This window comes from Triticum aestivum, chromosome 3B (genome assembly GCF_018294505.1).
Source record: "Triticum aestivum cultivar Chinese Spring chromosome 3B, IWGSC CS RefSeq v2.1, whole genome shotgun sequence".
Taxonomy (NCBI): Eukaryota; Viridiplantae; Streptophyta; class Magnoliopsida; order Poales; family Poaceae; genus Triticum; species Triticum aestivum.
Window position 1 is genome coordinate 524,238,417 of NC_057801.1, and position 17,511 is coordinate 524,255,927.

Sequence of the window (17,511 nt, forward strand, 5' to 3'; positions counted from 1 at the left end):
TATGCAATCACCAGGATTTTTCTTGCCTGTGAATCAAAAACAATCAGGATTTTCCTTGCCATCTTCTGTTAAACATGTACTTTTATAAGTTAATAACACGTGGGATATTTTTATAATGTATATATAAGTCTCTATAAAATATACGATAATAGTAATAACATAAATATATATAATGTGGTTAGAAGGCAAAACATAAATTGGACACGACATTATTATTCTTATATATAGATAAATAGAACAGAGATCTACGTTTTATTAAAAAAAATACATTGGACTGCTGATCTTTAAGAAAAAGTAAAACCTACGTTGGGAGGCCCATAGGTCGGTATGGACCTCAAAAAATAAGTTCAAACCAGTGTCTCCGTATGTCATGGGCTACACAGGTTAAAAAACAAAACCTAGGCCTAGCTGATACTTGTTCGCCCTTTGGAAAAAATGATACCAGCTAGATCCCCGAGCAAACTAGATTAAAGAGGGGGCCGTCGGCGCGACTGAAGAAGCACATCAGGAGCGATTTTTTTCTTCAGTGGATTGCTCTTGATGGCATTTTTTTTACTTGCCTCTGCACCATACAACTTTTATTTTTAGCCTCCCAGTCCGTGGTGGACCAGTAGCCCATTTGCTAGGCGGGCCAACCTGCCGAAACCAACACTAGTTTTTTCATCAAGCCCCAAAAACAATGCAGTACTATGTTTGTTTTGAGGCCGAAAACATCACCTCATGGGTTCGGTGGGGGAGGGGGAAGACAGAGCAAAAAGATTAAAAAGAGCTGATGCGCCATTGCTACCCTAACAAAGCAGGTGCAATCTTCTCAGGAAGAAGGTGTGTCGTTGACACCAACACATCACAAATCCCACAATAGACATACTAATAAGTTCACACACAAGTACAACAGAAAAGGTAAACATTCGTATCAAACTCAGGTTCACAAGACATGTTCATATTCATAGCCAACATTCACCATCAACAACTCAAAAGATTCATATATACACAAGTTCAGCATGTCTATACATCCAAATGATTGATAGATCACACGACAATATGCATAGATAATTCACAAAAAGATTTAGATATACACATGTTCAGTATGTTTATGCATCCAAATGATTGAGATCACAGCCAATATCAAACATGGACAAACTTTAATTACCTAGGGTACAGACTGGTAAATGGTGTTCAGTCGGAAGTACTTCTTTCTAAGATTAATGCTTGTGCGAGTAAACTTTCGAGTACATAAGAGGCAGCACAGACAATCTGAACTTTGCTTGTAGGTTTATCCTCAAATAGTGGCTTCGTGCCGAGGGAGGTTTGAGCAACTTGGACACTTCTTTCATCAAACTAGTTTACTGGCTCATCTTGGTCATGTAGCTCACCAAAATTCCACATTGCAGATAAGAAAGGAGGCGGTTTAGAAAATGAAGCATCCAACTTTTTTGTGCAGTTCAACTGAAATGGAACATCCCTGGCGTGCAGACTGATTATGTGCCAGATGAATATACGCGTCAACTAACTTGTCTAGTATCTTTAGACTCCATGCCATACAGTTCGCTACCATATGTGCCGATAACCAAAAGGCACAAGTTGGGACCAAAGGCTGGACTACGTTTTTCTGGGCTATGCGCCAAACAATATTTTTGGCGTTCACTCTCCTAATACTTAGAGTTTGACATCTGGTTGACGCCGGTTGATACTCGAATTAATATAAGCACTTCTTCTTGTCGATATCGATGCATGTCTGAGTGAATTTTGGAGTACATAGCAGCAGCATAACTATTTGTCCATCTGATCTTTTTGTGCGGTTCTATTGAAATCACCCAATGTAATGATTTGCCTACGAGTTCAGGCTCCAAGTTACTCCGTTATAAAATCGGCAAACAGTAGCACAATACCAAATTACCAATACATATGACAAGCACAATAATCAGGAAAAGGCCAGTAGCAACATGTGTGAGGTAGCATATCAATTACTATTTCCTTTGACTGGAAGCCGAGATAAGTGAAGCAACTGACAACAAAGGAAGGAAGCAAGCCCATATTAGTGAATGGCAGAAAAGGAAGGAAGTTGTCGAGGCAATGAAGCACCCGAAGTTTTTGTGCAGTTCCACCAAAATCGAGCATCCCTATTGGCAAATATATTGAGAGAGTGAGATTACTGTAATAGTGGGACTAGTTGATGAAACATACACTAACAAATAGAAGCACCCTCATTATCTTAATGGGTAAAGTTAGCAACATAGTAGTCTTGCTTAAAGAGGGGTACTAGTTTATTTAATCAGTGCCAATTAGCTCAACACTCAAAGCATTGCCATTGTATCATAGGTTGCAAAACTTTAGCGTCCAAAGATAAAGGAGTTTCTCATGACAGTAGCATGATAAAAATAGAGATGACAGGAAACTAATATGGATGAAGGCCTTAGGCCGGTACCAACCTAAGCAAAAAAAGCATATTCATGTAGTCCTAGAAGAGATGATAAAGCACTCACTGGAATCACTCAATAGTATATATTTTTGTGCATTTCAAATGTATGGTTGAAATCACTCTTGTTTACCAGTGCTGAGATTATATCGAAAGATTATCAAGAACTTCCACCAGAGTTAAAGCAGTGGCTAGGATACAGTTCATTGTATTGTCTTGTGTAGTTCCACTAAAATGTATGATTGGCACAACATGATCCCTATTTGCACAAGTAGGAACAAGGTGAAACCTTCATTAACTTAGTGAGAAAGGATAGAAAGACATTAGCATATTACTCTAACAGTAGCATCAATTCATGATGGACAATACACAAAACATTGCCTCATTGAACGAATGGCAATAAATCTATTATATACTTAAGAGAAGAGGCAAACGAGCCATTACGTTCACCCACACAGATTAAATTATCTTCACCGCTAATTTTAGATATTAAGGGCTGAGATTTAAAGTTGTAAATGTTACATACAAAAATTGTTACGTAGAAACAACTCAACATGTCACGTATAAATATTTGGTCCGACCAGATCCAAACGTGATGGACGGCATAGTATTTAATCAAACCACTATAGATTGACACACAAAAGGAAGTATTTTGTAAGGAATAACTACGAGATAAAACGAGTCCAACTTGCTCTAGCGCACCGCATAGGCAAGTCCAATACCTATTATGAGTTGTACAAGGTTACGTATTAGCGACTCTCTAGATCGACCGTTCATGGGTGCCTAGGGTTTCTGGCTTCTGAAAGCAACAAGACGAGGCCCATGACCTCCTCATGCTCCGCCCTATCTCATCGGCGCACCAACGCTGTTGCGGAGGAAGCGGCAGTACAACCTCCTCATGCTCCATGCAATGCAGTACAGTCTCCTCATGCTCCACACAACTAGCCGGCACATCGACGCTGAGGCTGCTGCCATGCATGCAAGCAGTGGAACATCGTGACAACAATCGAAGACATATATATTATGCACTTAACCAGCATGAGGAGGAATATGAAGCATACATGCTAGCTTATACCGGTGTCTGAGCGACGGCGGCAGCGGCGGCAGCGGAGAGGCGCGAATGACGGGACAGTAGCGCAGTTGCTTGGATGAGTGGTTGCTGCTGACTCGCGGTTGTGGCAGTGCAGTCAAGTCTGACTCAAGGGGTGAACCCACCAAGAGCTACGGCCGATCACAACACAAACACTCACGTACACATGGGGACAGGTGCCCCGCTTGATTCTTCATAGTAGATACAACGTGGCAACATACCAGCTAGGCCACATATATATAATGTATGCATGCGTTTGTGAGATGTGTGTTTGTTTTGCGGGGGTATATAATTCATTTGATTAATAATGAATGGTTCTTTAGCGTTCGTGAGATGTGTTTCTTTTGCAGGGGTATACAATTTTGGATATATAACGCCTATATCTCCTATAGTAAAGGTTGACCAAATTAATTTTCTAATTGTTTTGCATTTATATGATATTTTTTAGCATATTTTATTTTCTCTGGTCTGTCACTATAAATTTTTATATATGGCCCGCCAAATAATTGGCTGCTTTCAGGGAGATGTTCTAGCATATTTTTCTGTTTCTAATGAACAATGACTTCTAATATATAATAGGTTAATGTACAAATGCTAATGTTGTGGCAAGTGAAATCTTTTAGTTGTTGTCATGAGGGCAAACAATTGGTAACAATATCAAACAAGATCTCGCATGGTGTGTTAGTGGTACAAGTTTTCACGCATTACTGTCTCACTTCCAAAAGTATTATTCTCTTGGCAGACTAGCACTAGTAGAAAACGAAGCTTTAGCGCCGGTTCATAAGGGCCTTTAGTGCCGGTTTCATAACCGGCACTAAAGGGTGATCACTAAAGCCCCCCCCCCCCCTTTAGTACCGGTTCGGCACAAACCGGTGCTAAAGTGCCACCACGTGGCGTGAGCTCGCGCCCTGGTATGGGGGACCTTTAGTTCCGGTTGGTGTTACCAACCCGTACTAAAGGTTTTATTTTTTGAATTTCTTTTTTGAAAATTTTGGAATTTTTTTTATTTTTTTTGATTTTTGATTTTTCTGAATTTATTTGATGATTTAGTCTCTAATCACCTCTCTTAACTGCTCAAGTGTGGATCACTCATTCCAAATCATCTAACTTCCCGACCGGTCACCCATCCCTCTCACTACTCCAGCCCGAGCATGCTTAACTTTCGGGTTCTATTCTCCTTCGTTTCCAAGTCTGCACTTGTTGTTTTCCTGACAATAGTAAGATGTCAATCCTATTAACCCTCAGGAGTTTAGCTTGAGCATGAAGTCACACATTTCATTGTTTGAGTTTGAAACTATTATTCTAAAAACCAGTAATTATTTAGTAACACTAATATTTCTTGAATAAGTTTGACCATAGTTTGACCACAATTTGACCATAGTTTGACCATATTTGACCAAACTTAAAAAAATTGAAATAATTATTTAGTAACACTAATATTCTTGAGTAATTATGTAGTAACATTAATACTTCTTGAATAAGTAGTTTGACCAGATTTAACCAATTTTTTTTAAAAAAACTGAAATTTGACCATATCTTTTTTTCCTTTTGGAATTTGAGGATTCTAAAAAATTCCAAACAGGCCGTAGGCAGTTTCCATTGGATGCGGATTTTCATGCTGAATTTTTTGATATATTATACGTTTTTTTACGACATCGTATGCAAAAGTTATAGCCGTTTTACATTTTCCCTATACTTTTTGCAAAACATGTCCAAATTTAAGTTTTCAAATTTTCCTAACTAGTAGATGTAGTAATATAACTACCTCTCGAAGGATTTTATTTTTTGAAGTTTTTCTCATTTTCTTTTGATTTTTTTAAAACTGAAATGGCGATTCACTGGGGGAGGGGGGTAGAGTTTGAAAATGGTCCTATAGTCCCGGTTTGTGTCTCCAACCGGGACTATAGGTCAGACCCCTTTAGTACCGGTTCATGGCACGAACCGGTACAAAAGGTTAGACCTTTAGTACCGGTTCGTGCCACGAACCGGTACTAAAGGTGATCGTGGGGCCCCGGCCTGACGCCAGCCTGCCACAGCCTCTTTAGTACCGGTTCGTGGCATGAACCGGTACTAAAGGTTCGCCACGAACCGGTACTATTGATCGCCGCCACGAACCGGTACTATTGATTACATTAGTGCCGGTTTTTTTACAAACCGGCACTAATGTGCTTCACATTTGACCCTTTTTCTACTAGTGTAGAAGGAACAGATGTAAAGGGTGTTTATGGATCAAGAGAAGAGATCTCTAATTACGGGAGGGTATCCCATGTCTGTGCTGCAAAAAATCGACCCATGGATTAAAAAGTCTTCATGACCTAGATTTAGTTCAAATTTATACAATAGAGAATTTCCTTATGTAGTTTTCCTATAAAAATGTATTTTTTAATGTTTCTTCTGGATAAGACTTATTTGATGGATAAACAGTGCATCTCTATTTTAAGATACTCAACGCGAAATCCATAGGTAGCCCGATTTTAGAGTAAATTTAATACACATATTAAATGTTTTTCTTATAGAAATACACTAATGTGGAATACACAATTAAAAGTAGTATACATGGAGGATTAGTGTGAAAGCAACATGACAAACATGTACTGTATCAGTTTATTAGATTTATATGCCATGGAGATTTGTAAGGATAAAAGAATATATGAATGTACAACAAGAACATACATGAAAAAAATATTGTGTATGGATTTAGGAAGCATAATCAGGTTGCCACATTGTGGCTACAATACTATGCATGGAAAGCACAAATTATGACATGCACATAATGAGTTGTTTTAGTTATGAAAAAAATAATATAAATTGATGAAAGTGGATACAATTATAAGAGGAAAAGCTTTTATGAGATAGAGTAAGAGATAATATTTGTAGCAGTTTCTATTATGTATAGTGAAAAAACATTGCCTTCGAAGGGCAAGCAACATATGACAATAGATTAAGATGGACATGCATGGAAGCATACAGAACATAAGTACCTGGCTCTCAGAAGCAACCAGCTTAGCCTCAAGAAAAGCATGGTCGGCCAAAACCAGGTAAAGGACTCCACTCTTAATACTAGGTTACGCCTTCGGTCAGGACCTGGGCCGCTGCAACACAACCAAACAAGCACATGCCATCCAAATTCCACAGAGCTTTAAGAGTGCTGGCTGCGTTAGACTACCACTCACGGTCTCACGCCATGTATGACGATGACTTCTTTTAAAGTCCACCATCGGTGTTAACCTCTTGCCAATACAATCTTAACACATGCACAGGCTTGCATGCATGCATGCATGATGCAAGGATAAACTATTAGACATAAGCTGCTAATATTTCTGCATCAGTGCAGAGACCGGATGGAGAGCATAACAATAAATAAATAAGGGCGCACCTCCAGGGCAGGCGTTCGCCTGGCAGTGAGAATGCGCGACACGACGTGGCCGTTCCATCCAATCATGATATGCACTGCCATGTCAGATCCCCCGATCAATAAGACGGTTAGGCGTGTATACAATGGTTGATAAGACAGTTTTATCTTAAGTCTTGCATTTAACTTAGAGATGACAAAAAAGTATGTCTACAATGGGTTATATCTTAGCCTTATCTTCAATAGCTAGTCATTCCTTAAAATATGGTGAGACAAATTGTGCTAAGAGATCATCTCTTGTCTTATCTTAAATAAGAGAAGACAAGCCTTTTCTTGTGAGTTTTCTCTCCTCCACCTCATCATTAATCCTACGTGGCACTCCTAAGATAGCACCATTGTACAATTCACATAAAAAGAATCTCCCTTTTGTTATTTTAAAATGGCTCCTATAATGCTTCCGTTAGGTTTTCTAGCAACTGATGTTTTGCTTGGTATATTGTACCAAGAATTCATTAATTATAGATGACTTAATGTCAATTACTAATTTTTTTTTGAAAGAGCATAAGATTGCTGTTGTTTCCCCTGTCTATTTATGCTGGGAACGACAACTGACGCTTACAGCCTCGGTTCATGTAAAGCATTTGTCTTTTTTTTTTGGAGAAAACCATTAATATTTGATTATATATTCCATATATTCTGTATTTTGGAGGTGTCGGATCAGATTTCCATGAAAACCGTTTGGCATGGATGCCTCGCACAACTTTAACTTCTTCTGTTTTTGTTCATTGATCATTAGTTAAAAATGATATACATGTCCATCAGCACATAAGAGGACTATAGGGAGGAAATATTCTGATATTTCATAATAATCTAAGCATGAGAAGTGCAGTGTTTCAGAACATAATGGCATTCCTACAATTCTTCTCTTCTAAAAAAAGGCTGGTCTATAATGGAGTGATTTCAGTATCTGTAAAATCTCCTATACTTTGAACTATTAGGCATGTGCCAAATTGACAGAATGAAGTACTTCCAATAGGGTCATTAAAGCTATTCATACATTATTATTGGAGAAAAAGACATACTGTGGACAACACTTTCAAACTTAAGAAGGTCGTGTAACACTTTGAGAAAGTTCATCCACATTTGGAAACAAACTCATGTCTGCTAGAAAATATAGATGACATGATGTTAGATGGATTTTCAAAAAACTTAATAAAGGATTTGTCAATTATTCATCCTTACATAATGTTTGAAGTCTTAGATAATTTACTCTATGTATGAAAGTAAATCTCATATATCTTCGCACGCGCATCATTAATGAAATCACAAAGAATACACGTAAAATGCTAGATTTCACTACTACATAATGAAGTTACATGAATTTTGCTTTTTTAAATGTGCACATGTTTTATGACCAAAATGGTAATGCTGCTAGACATTAGACTATTAGAGTAGATTTTGGAGTTATAGGCAAGCTCTATAAGTTGCCAACGTAATTTTGGATTCTTTTTTCTCCTACATTATCTCAAAAGAAATGTCATGAAGAAAAAAGGGAACACATTAGATATCAATATTAAAATCATTACAATGCTAGCCGCGCAATTGCGCGGGCCACCTCGCTAGTTGACATGCAAAACAATAGCACTATTTTGTCATGACATTACCAATAGTCCCTCCCTCCTCCACCACATGATTCACCTCCATAGACAAACATACACACGTACATGATTCGGCATAGGGTGCTACTAAAGATTTGTTTAACTCCGACAGGAAAATTAGGCAGCAATAAATTAGTGGTACTTAAGTACTCGTAATTAATTAAGTGACCTTGCAGGAGAGACAACAGAAGTGGAAGGTCTCCCTGGAGGATCATCTCACATGTAAGGTAGACGTTGCCGAAGCCCTTGAATGGCCTCGACCGAGGCCTCAGGCTTCAGCAAGATCACCTTGGCACTGTTTATTCTTCTTCTTCCTCCTCTTCATGCTCTCTTTCTCTTTCTCCTCACCAGTTGGTGAAACCAAGTACATGATTGGCCTTCTATTTCAAAATTGGTTTTGTCAGTGAGGGAGTACAAGTGTACTAGTAAACAATAGCATTATTTTCTCATGGCAGTCACAAAATAGAGATGAACACAAGCATTAAATATCATTCTTACCTAAAGGAAGGTTATGGTGCCAATATGGATGATGAGGATTGGAACACAGATCTCCCTTTGTGCAGTTCCACCGAAATGAACCAACTGTTCCATCCTGACATTCCAGTTAAACAGTACAAAAGTCACTTCTCTTAAGAAGTGTTTTGTCTAGTGCACTAAAAGGTCACAACAGCAACCAGGTGAAATGGATATCCCTGTTTGCACAAAAAGCTACAGAGGAAACAGTCAGAGTCTCAAACAGTTACAGGAACAACATTTGGCCAAACTTGTCATGGCTTATAACAGTGGCATGGCTTCATTTTACCATGGACATTAGATTAAGAACAACTAAATATTTGGTATAAGGGCATGGGACAGTGGGTGCACTAGCAGTCCAGCACCATGTACCAAAACATGGGCATAAAGTGGTGATTCAGGGTTTGTTGCCCCGAGAAACAAATAACCAAGAAACATATCTGGGTTGGTCCCATTTTTGTTCACTCCAGCCACCTACTCCTATGTTTGGATAGCAAATCTAGTCCTGGTCATACCACTGTGTACAGCGTTTCCCCTATATTTCCCTTTTCGTCCAAGAGACCGGTTGGATGACCAATCTGTACTACTTTCACCCCCTTTCCTTCCTGTTTGTACCAAGTCTGATGTACATACTAAATTCCCCCACCCCCACTTTAGTCCTTTTTTGAACCAAGTAGAAGATTTGACTCCATGAAGTAGCTTTACCTCTAACAATAGAAGAAGAAAAATAGGTGACGTTGGACCATCCGATCGAGAGGGTCTGAGTGGTAGAAAATGATGCACATGCAGCGATGTAGTGAGCTGGGGAAGTAGATCTAGGGCGGTTTCAAAGGAAGATATACCTGAAGGTCATCAGGATGTGGATAGGTGGGCAGAGGGAGGCCGGATCCGCCCACTGTAGGGCAACGACGAAGGGATCGGAGGACCTCCCATGCCGGCGCTCAGCCAGAGATAATGGTGCGACCGGCAGTGGGTCTCCTCCCTCGGTATCGACGACGGCCTAAACGCTGTCCCTCGTCCCCTTCACCAGCGGAGGGGGATACGTCCGGATCTGTAACCAGTGGTGAGGATAGAAAGACAGTGTTTTTTGAAGGAAGGAAGACAGTGTTACCACCCGCTATCTTGTTTCGATCTAGAGAGGATGAGAGTGTGTGAATAGAGCAACCCTAGCAAGCAAGGGCGGAGGCTCCGGTCTATATATACATAGTGGGGTAGTTTTCCTTTCTCACTCCATCAAAACAATTGTTTAAAATTGTGTACGTGCCAGGTCGCCTTTTTTTAGTTGTTGATTGTTTTTTGAGATAGCTACCCGCTTATTCCAAGTGGTGTTACGGTGTGCCAGGTCGCACTTTGTATCCTTCAAGTCTGGTACAAGACCCTCCATTAAATGAGCAACCACCCCCTCGTAAAGTTTGTGAACAAACTCACGGCTAAAATTATCGGAAATGTGGGCTGCCCCAACATGCATTATTATTTATATTTTCTATGTGGGAGTATCTTCAACACAAAATGTGAGATACAATATTTATTGGGCCCCTTTGTAATTGGTGGTAAATTTTTACCAAAGATTTAACTCACAAAATGTTAGTGCATGTTAACAAAAAATATATCGTTTGATTCGTATTTGAACATAGTTTTCAATGATGTAATTTTTGTGACAAGCATGAACATTTGGTTAGTTAAATTTATAGTCAAAATTTGGCAAGGTGCAGTAACAACACATGCAAGTATCAAAAGGAAAGTCGCGGCATGCATGCATGCATTGTAATTAATACATCGCAAAACGCAAATTTTTGAAATATATCGAGTGCAGTACTTTGATATGCCGCGTGAACTCATACAACAACGAAAAGTTTGATTACTACAACACCCTCTCCCTCGTGGACTGAGCACTGTTGCCTTAGCTGCACCTGCCTTTGGCTGTATGACAGGTGGACCACCCACCTGTTGGGCTGACCTGTCATCCATGCAAAGGCAGGAGCAGTAAGTCAATGAAGCTGCATCCCTGCCCATGAGCGTGGTGGCTAGCAGGACTAGGAGAAGCTTTTGCTACACGCTCTCCCTCTCGGTGGACATGCAACAGTTCATTCTGTGTCAGATGGCCAGAAGCATACTATAGTACTCCTCCATGGTAGTAGTACTCCATCATTGTTCGACTTCCCGAAAAGGCGAAGAGCCAAGCGCAGCCTGGATGCTCGTGTGGCAGTTTCATGTGTAGAGTAGTCTAGGATAGCTTGTATCGTGCATGTAAAGCTTAAAATCGTTGGGGTTGGCTCCATGCTATGAGGCCGTCTCGAAGCATTTTTTTGTTGATTAAAGTAATCTTCTGGCCCTACCTGTCATCCTGGTGATTGTAGTTTGCATGCTCATCTGGTCAAGACAGGAATATATATTTTAATTTGTGGTGGGGTAAATGTTAGAGGTTGCAACAAATATATTGTACACTGTGGGTCTTTTAGCCAAGTTTAGAGGCAAGCATGTGGGGCCAGTGCTATGATGTGTCACATCAACTCATACAACGAGGAGAAGCTTGATTTTACTACTACACGTCTTCTCCCTCGCCCATGCGCGCGGTGGCTTGCAGAGGAGGACAAGCTTTTGCTTATACTACAACAAGCTATCCCTCCCGCAGGCGATGGACGGACATGCAGCAGTGGATTCAATACAGTAGAAGTAGTAGAAACATCATTGTTCGTATTCTCGAAGAGGCGTAGAACCAAGGGCAACCTTAAACAGGCAATTGTGAATGCTTGCGTGGCAGTCTTTGTGTAGGGGTGGGGCGTGGTGCGGTGCCTTGGAGCATGCATATAGCCATGCTCTTGCATGAGACAAAATTGCTATTTGAGCCCACTATTGTAGTACTACTCCACTTTCTAGTATAACCCTGTAAACCAGAAAGGAGTATTTTCCTTTCTAGAGATTTCAACAAGTGACTAGACTGCACCCTAAATGAGTAGTAACTAGTACATATGGAGCAAAATGAGTGAATCTACATTGTACAAAATACTACGTAGTTATCTCGCTTTCCTCTCCGCCTTGGTCGCGGTGCACAATATTGAGTACTCCTATATGACTACCCGCTCTATCTACATGAGGGACATCAAAGCATCTGAGCCCGCGTGCCATCCACCAAATCACAGCGAGGTGCTACAGTCGAGACTCACCGATCACCCCGGTGTGGCCATCATGACCCGTCATATCACAAAACCCACACCTTTGCCAACAGTGGAAAAGTGGCCTCAAAGTTGGACTGGAAGAAGCAACCATCATTTCACTGGAATGCTCATTGAACCCCTTTTTCTCCCCTTTCTTGAAGAAAACCTGTGACGCCCGGATAATCAAGCTACAGTGAACCCCTGCTAATGGTGCCACGTCATCACATTACTGTTGCTAATCCGCACTTGATCCAAATCACTGTTCTTATTCAAACTCAAAATTTAAGCCAGAAATTCAAATTTGCCAAACATGAAAACTTAAATGTTCAAAGTGTGGCAAATAATCCCTGGATATTTGTCATGTTGGAACCAACCTCTTTTGGATTTCCAAGTGCACCTGGAATTGTATTTAGTGGTCCAACAACATATTATTTGACCTTTTCAATTTCTAAAAATGCTTGAACAATTCCTTTGGCCCTGAAACTTTTTAAGCAACACCACAATGTTGTGCCTGAATTATTTGCTAAGTTTTACATTCAACAAAAAAAATCATTTGATTGCCTTGTTTTCTTACAAAACAGTAGGTATCCTTGTAGTACGAAATAAAAGAAATGGAAAAAGAAAATAAAACCCCCCCTCCCCCAGTGGGCCTTGTGGCCCAGTTGGCCGTCCCACCAGGCCAACACCCGAGCCGGCCCACACCATCGTGGGGATAAGACCGGGTTCCTCCCCCCTCTCCTCGTCAGCTCCTGGGATACTTCCCCACTCCCCTCTCTCCTCCAGATCCACAACGCCGAGCATCCCCGTGGCCTCGCCGCCGAGCTGACCGCAGCCACCGGCCTCCCCTTGCCACGTCGTTGTACCCAAGAGCTTCGCCGAGCACCGCTACGTGGTCTGCACCCTCGACTTCGAGCTCAGAGCCACCGGAGCGTCCGCCTCATCATCTTCTTCCTCTACAGCCGCCGGTGATCGTCGACCATTCCGACCCCGCCGCCTCACCCCGGCGAATGCGCCTTCCCACCCCTCAACGCTGGCGCCCACCCCAGCGACGTCGGGCTCCGTCAACACCGACGCCTCCTCGCCCTCGCGCCGAACCTCCCCGACGCCGCGCCTGAACCGCCGGCCATGGAGCCCGCCCCCCCCCCCCCCCCCGTGCGCCTGCAGCTTCGCCTCCAGCAGGCCGACCGCCTCGCGTTGTCCCCGTGTCCGCTCACCCTCAAGCACGGCCACGCCCGACGACGACGTCGCCGACCCCGTCCCCCTCGTCGCCATTCGCCGCCGTCTTCTTCAACGCCGGCGCCGTCTGCTGCTACTAACCCCATCGCCGGGCCACCGTGTGCCCTCCCTGTGAGCTTCCCCTCCTCCTCTCTTCCTCGCGCGCTTGCGCTGACTGCAACCCGTGCACGCCCGTCCGCCTGTGCCTCTGGCCACGCTGCGCCTCTGGCCTCGCCTGACCTCACCGCTGCCGGCGTCGCTCGCCCGCCCCGGCTGCGTCGCCTGCCCCGCACCCCCCTGTCCGTCGCCCACGCCCGGCCTTGCCGCCCCATCGGACGCCCGCAACCGTGCCCGAGACCATGCCCGTTAGGCCTTCTAGGCCTATGACACGAGGGGCCCAGCCCCTGAACGTTTAAAAAAAGGAGAAAGAAAGAAATAAATATATATTAAAACTATTAATTAATTAATTAATTATGTTTAAATAAACTAATAAAAATTAGTTAATCTAATCTTTTAGTTAAAACTAATTAACCTTGTTTAATTACTCTGAGCCTATGACGAACGGGACCCACGCGTCAGTTTGACTGGTCAACGGTCAACTTTGACCGCTGATGTCATACTGACATCATGATGACACATTAATTCTTTTTCGAATTAGCTAAATAATAATAATCCCATAAAATGTTTAATTCTTTATAAAATCATATAAAATAATCCATAACTCGGATGAAAAAGTTTTATACATGAAAGTTGCTCAGAACGACGAGACGAATCCGGATACGCTGTCCGTTCGTCTGCCACCCATCCCTAGCATAGCAAACATGCAACTTTTCCTCTCCGGTTCATCTGTCTGACGCACGTCCGGAACCGGGAAAACTTTCCCGGATATTTCCCACTTCGCCAGTACCGCCTAGCGCTGCGTTAGAACACTTCTAGCCCCGCTTATTGTCTTGTTATGCACTTGCCTGCTATGTATTTACTGTTTCTTCCCCCTCTTCTCTCCGGTAGACCCCGAGACCGCTTCTGATGCCCATGTGATCGACTACGTCGACGTCGACCCTCCTTCTTGTCTGAGCAACCAGGCAAGCCCCCCCCCCCTTTGATCATCCCGATATCGCCCATTCTATACTCTCATGCTTGCATTAGATTTTGCTACTGTTATTGTTTGCTCCTATTCTGATGCATAGCCTGCTTTTGTACCTGCTATTGTTACCTACCTGCTTACCCTAAACTGCTTAGTATAGGTTGGCTAGTGATCCAGCAGTGACCTCCACCTTGTCCTTGTTGCCCCTGCTTCATCATCGACGCCTCGATTAGTGTGATCGACGACCAGAGCCCGACACCTCACATCACATCACGCCCCTTTAGTTGCTCGACTATTTAGTGCCGAGGGTGATCCCTCATAACGCACTCTGATGATAATTCTGTAGTGTAGCTATTTCGGTCGTGGTCATCGAGGGTGATTTCCTCTTTCACCATTCCCGACACGGCTCTGTCGTTCAACACCTCAAGTGTGAACCTCGAGGGTGGTCCCTCTTATGTTCACCTTGATGATTACATTGAGTGGAATCCACCGGGGGTAATTCCTCGGGTTTTCCCCTTGATGTCTGGACACACAGTTACCTTGACTTTACTTGAGACCTTGGTGGAAGTCGGGCGGGCCCGGAGAGCACCCGCAAGATAATGACGTGGCACAGCCGGACACTCTAGGCCCTTGTCGTAAGTCCACGAGACCGGGTGACGGGGTCACTTTCGATCGTGAGTCTCTGCTCGTCTCCACAAGCTAATAATACACTATAGTTTGGGTATTTGTTCTGAGTTGGCCTCTGGCCTTTACGCACCAACCACCACGTGAGAATAGTTATGGGCCTCGATGTTGCATTATCAGCCGAAGCTTTGTCAGACGTCCAGTTCAGCAATGCGGCACGGCTGGACCGGCACCATCCATGTAGAGGTGGAGCCTGGACCCGCCCTGCTTGCAACGACTCGGAGTGCAACGGGCGATGGGCCCAGACCCCGGAGTGCTTAGGAGGTAGACCGACGGGGACCTCTCTGCTGAGCCTAGGTAGGGATGCGACGTGTTGATCTTCCGAGGCCGGGAATTGACCCCAGAAAGGTGTGTTCGGCCAACGTGATCGAGCGTGTTGGCAAACGTGGTGCACCCCTGCAGGGAAGATTATCTATTAATAGCCGTGTCCACGGTAACGGACGTTCAGACTTATATCCTGATCTTATACAACTACAAATGGATACTCAAGATATGTGGCTCCGGGATTGCTTTCTCGCAGGGAGTCGAGGAAGGATCTCTCGGCATTAATGTTACAACATGCTTGTTAATTATAAACTGCTATTCTTTACTCTTCTACATGCTGCAAGATGCTCGGAGCTGCGTGAAGATGCTAGTCTTCGATAGGCTAGGTCTTCCCCCTTATTCTGGCATTCTGCAGTTCAGTCCACATATACAAACCGTCCATTTGATACCAGTGCATACTTAGTATAGATCTGATGCTTGCGAGTACTTTGGATGAGTACTCACGGTTGCTTTGCTACCCCTTTTCCCCCTTCCTTCTTCTTTCCGGTTGATGCAACCAGATGGTGGATCCCTGGAGCCAGATGCCACCGCCGATGGATGCTGCTACGTGAAGACCGCCGACGGCCAGGAGTAGTTAGGAGGTCCCAAGCAGGAGGCCTTGCCTCTTCGATCGTTGTTGCTTTTGTGTTAGCCTTCTTAAGGCATCCTTGTTTAACTTATGTCTGTACTCAGATATTGTTGCTTCCGCTGACTCTTGTGTATTGAGCTTGTATTCGAGCCCTCGAGGCCCCTGGCTTGTAATATAAAGCTTGTATTATATTATTTGTGTCTAGAGTTGTGTTGTGATATCTTCCCGTGAGTCCCTGATCTTGATCGTACACATTTGCGTGTATGATTAGTGTACGATTGAATCGGGGGCGTCACAAGTTGGTATCAGAGCCGACTGCCTGTAGGATCCCCCTTTCCAACTCCTTGGCCGATGTTGAGTCTAGTCTTGAAAATTGGTTTACTAAGATGGCTGTGTGGCTTATGTGCTCGCGTCGCCATTGGGTGGTATTAGGATCTTATACTCCTCGTCTATACTCTAGGACTCTGACCTCTCTTCTATTCGGGTTAAATGGATTTGCTAATTGTAACTCTAGGTTCTCGTAAATACTTCTCCCAGAGAGCCCCTCACTCCAGACGATTGCTTGGTGCACCAGAAGAATCTGATGATACTCTCCGATGTTTTCCCGAGACCATTGTCTCCTTCACCATTGCGATCCCTACCACCGATAATTCCTTATGGGTAACTACCTACAATTGTCGTTCATACCCAGTTGCCCTTGTTATTACAAGATGGCCTGAAATACTCTCTGATGTTCCGAGAATCCTTTATGCTTACTGCCCTGCAGTTCCTTGCCTCATGAATACCCCCATGTATAATTCCTCACACTTTTTGAGGATTTGTTCATTCCTAGTTGATCAAGTGATTCATACTTTGAAGTACTATCCGATCTTCCGGTAATCCTCTCCAACTATTGCTTGGCAAATACTTATCTGCTTGCATTATGGTTACTATGAATGTCTAGCAATACTCATTAGCATCCTTTGTCATCGTTATTTCGAGCATTTGATTCGGTTTGTTTGCGAATGCTCGCGATCATCAGTCCTATTTAAAATTCTTCCCTTGGTTCAGACATCACTCTGTACATGAGCTGGTGTTCGACAAATCAAACCTTGATTGATTGTTGATCTGTCTTTTCAACTTACTTGTCTTTGGTCAAAGCCTCTGCTTTTGATCCCCTGATTTGGGAATCATAATTCCGTTACATTTGATCTTTGATTTGGTCAGTTGTTTCTATAACCTAACCTCCTTGCATTCTTTCTTCTTCTGGTTGAGTACCGATACTCACATCAGATCCATTGTGGACCTCCAGGTCCTTTGTTGGGTTTTATCCGACAGTGTCCTTCATATTCAGAAACCTTGTGAGCTTTTCCTCAGATACATAATGCCTTTGGTAAATTGTATCCCCTGCTCTCGTCAACCATACTCTGCTTCCGGTCATGAGTTATTTACTCATGAAGTTTGTGGTATATG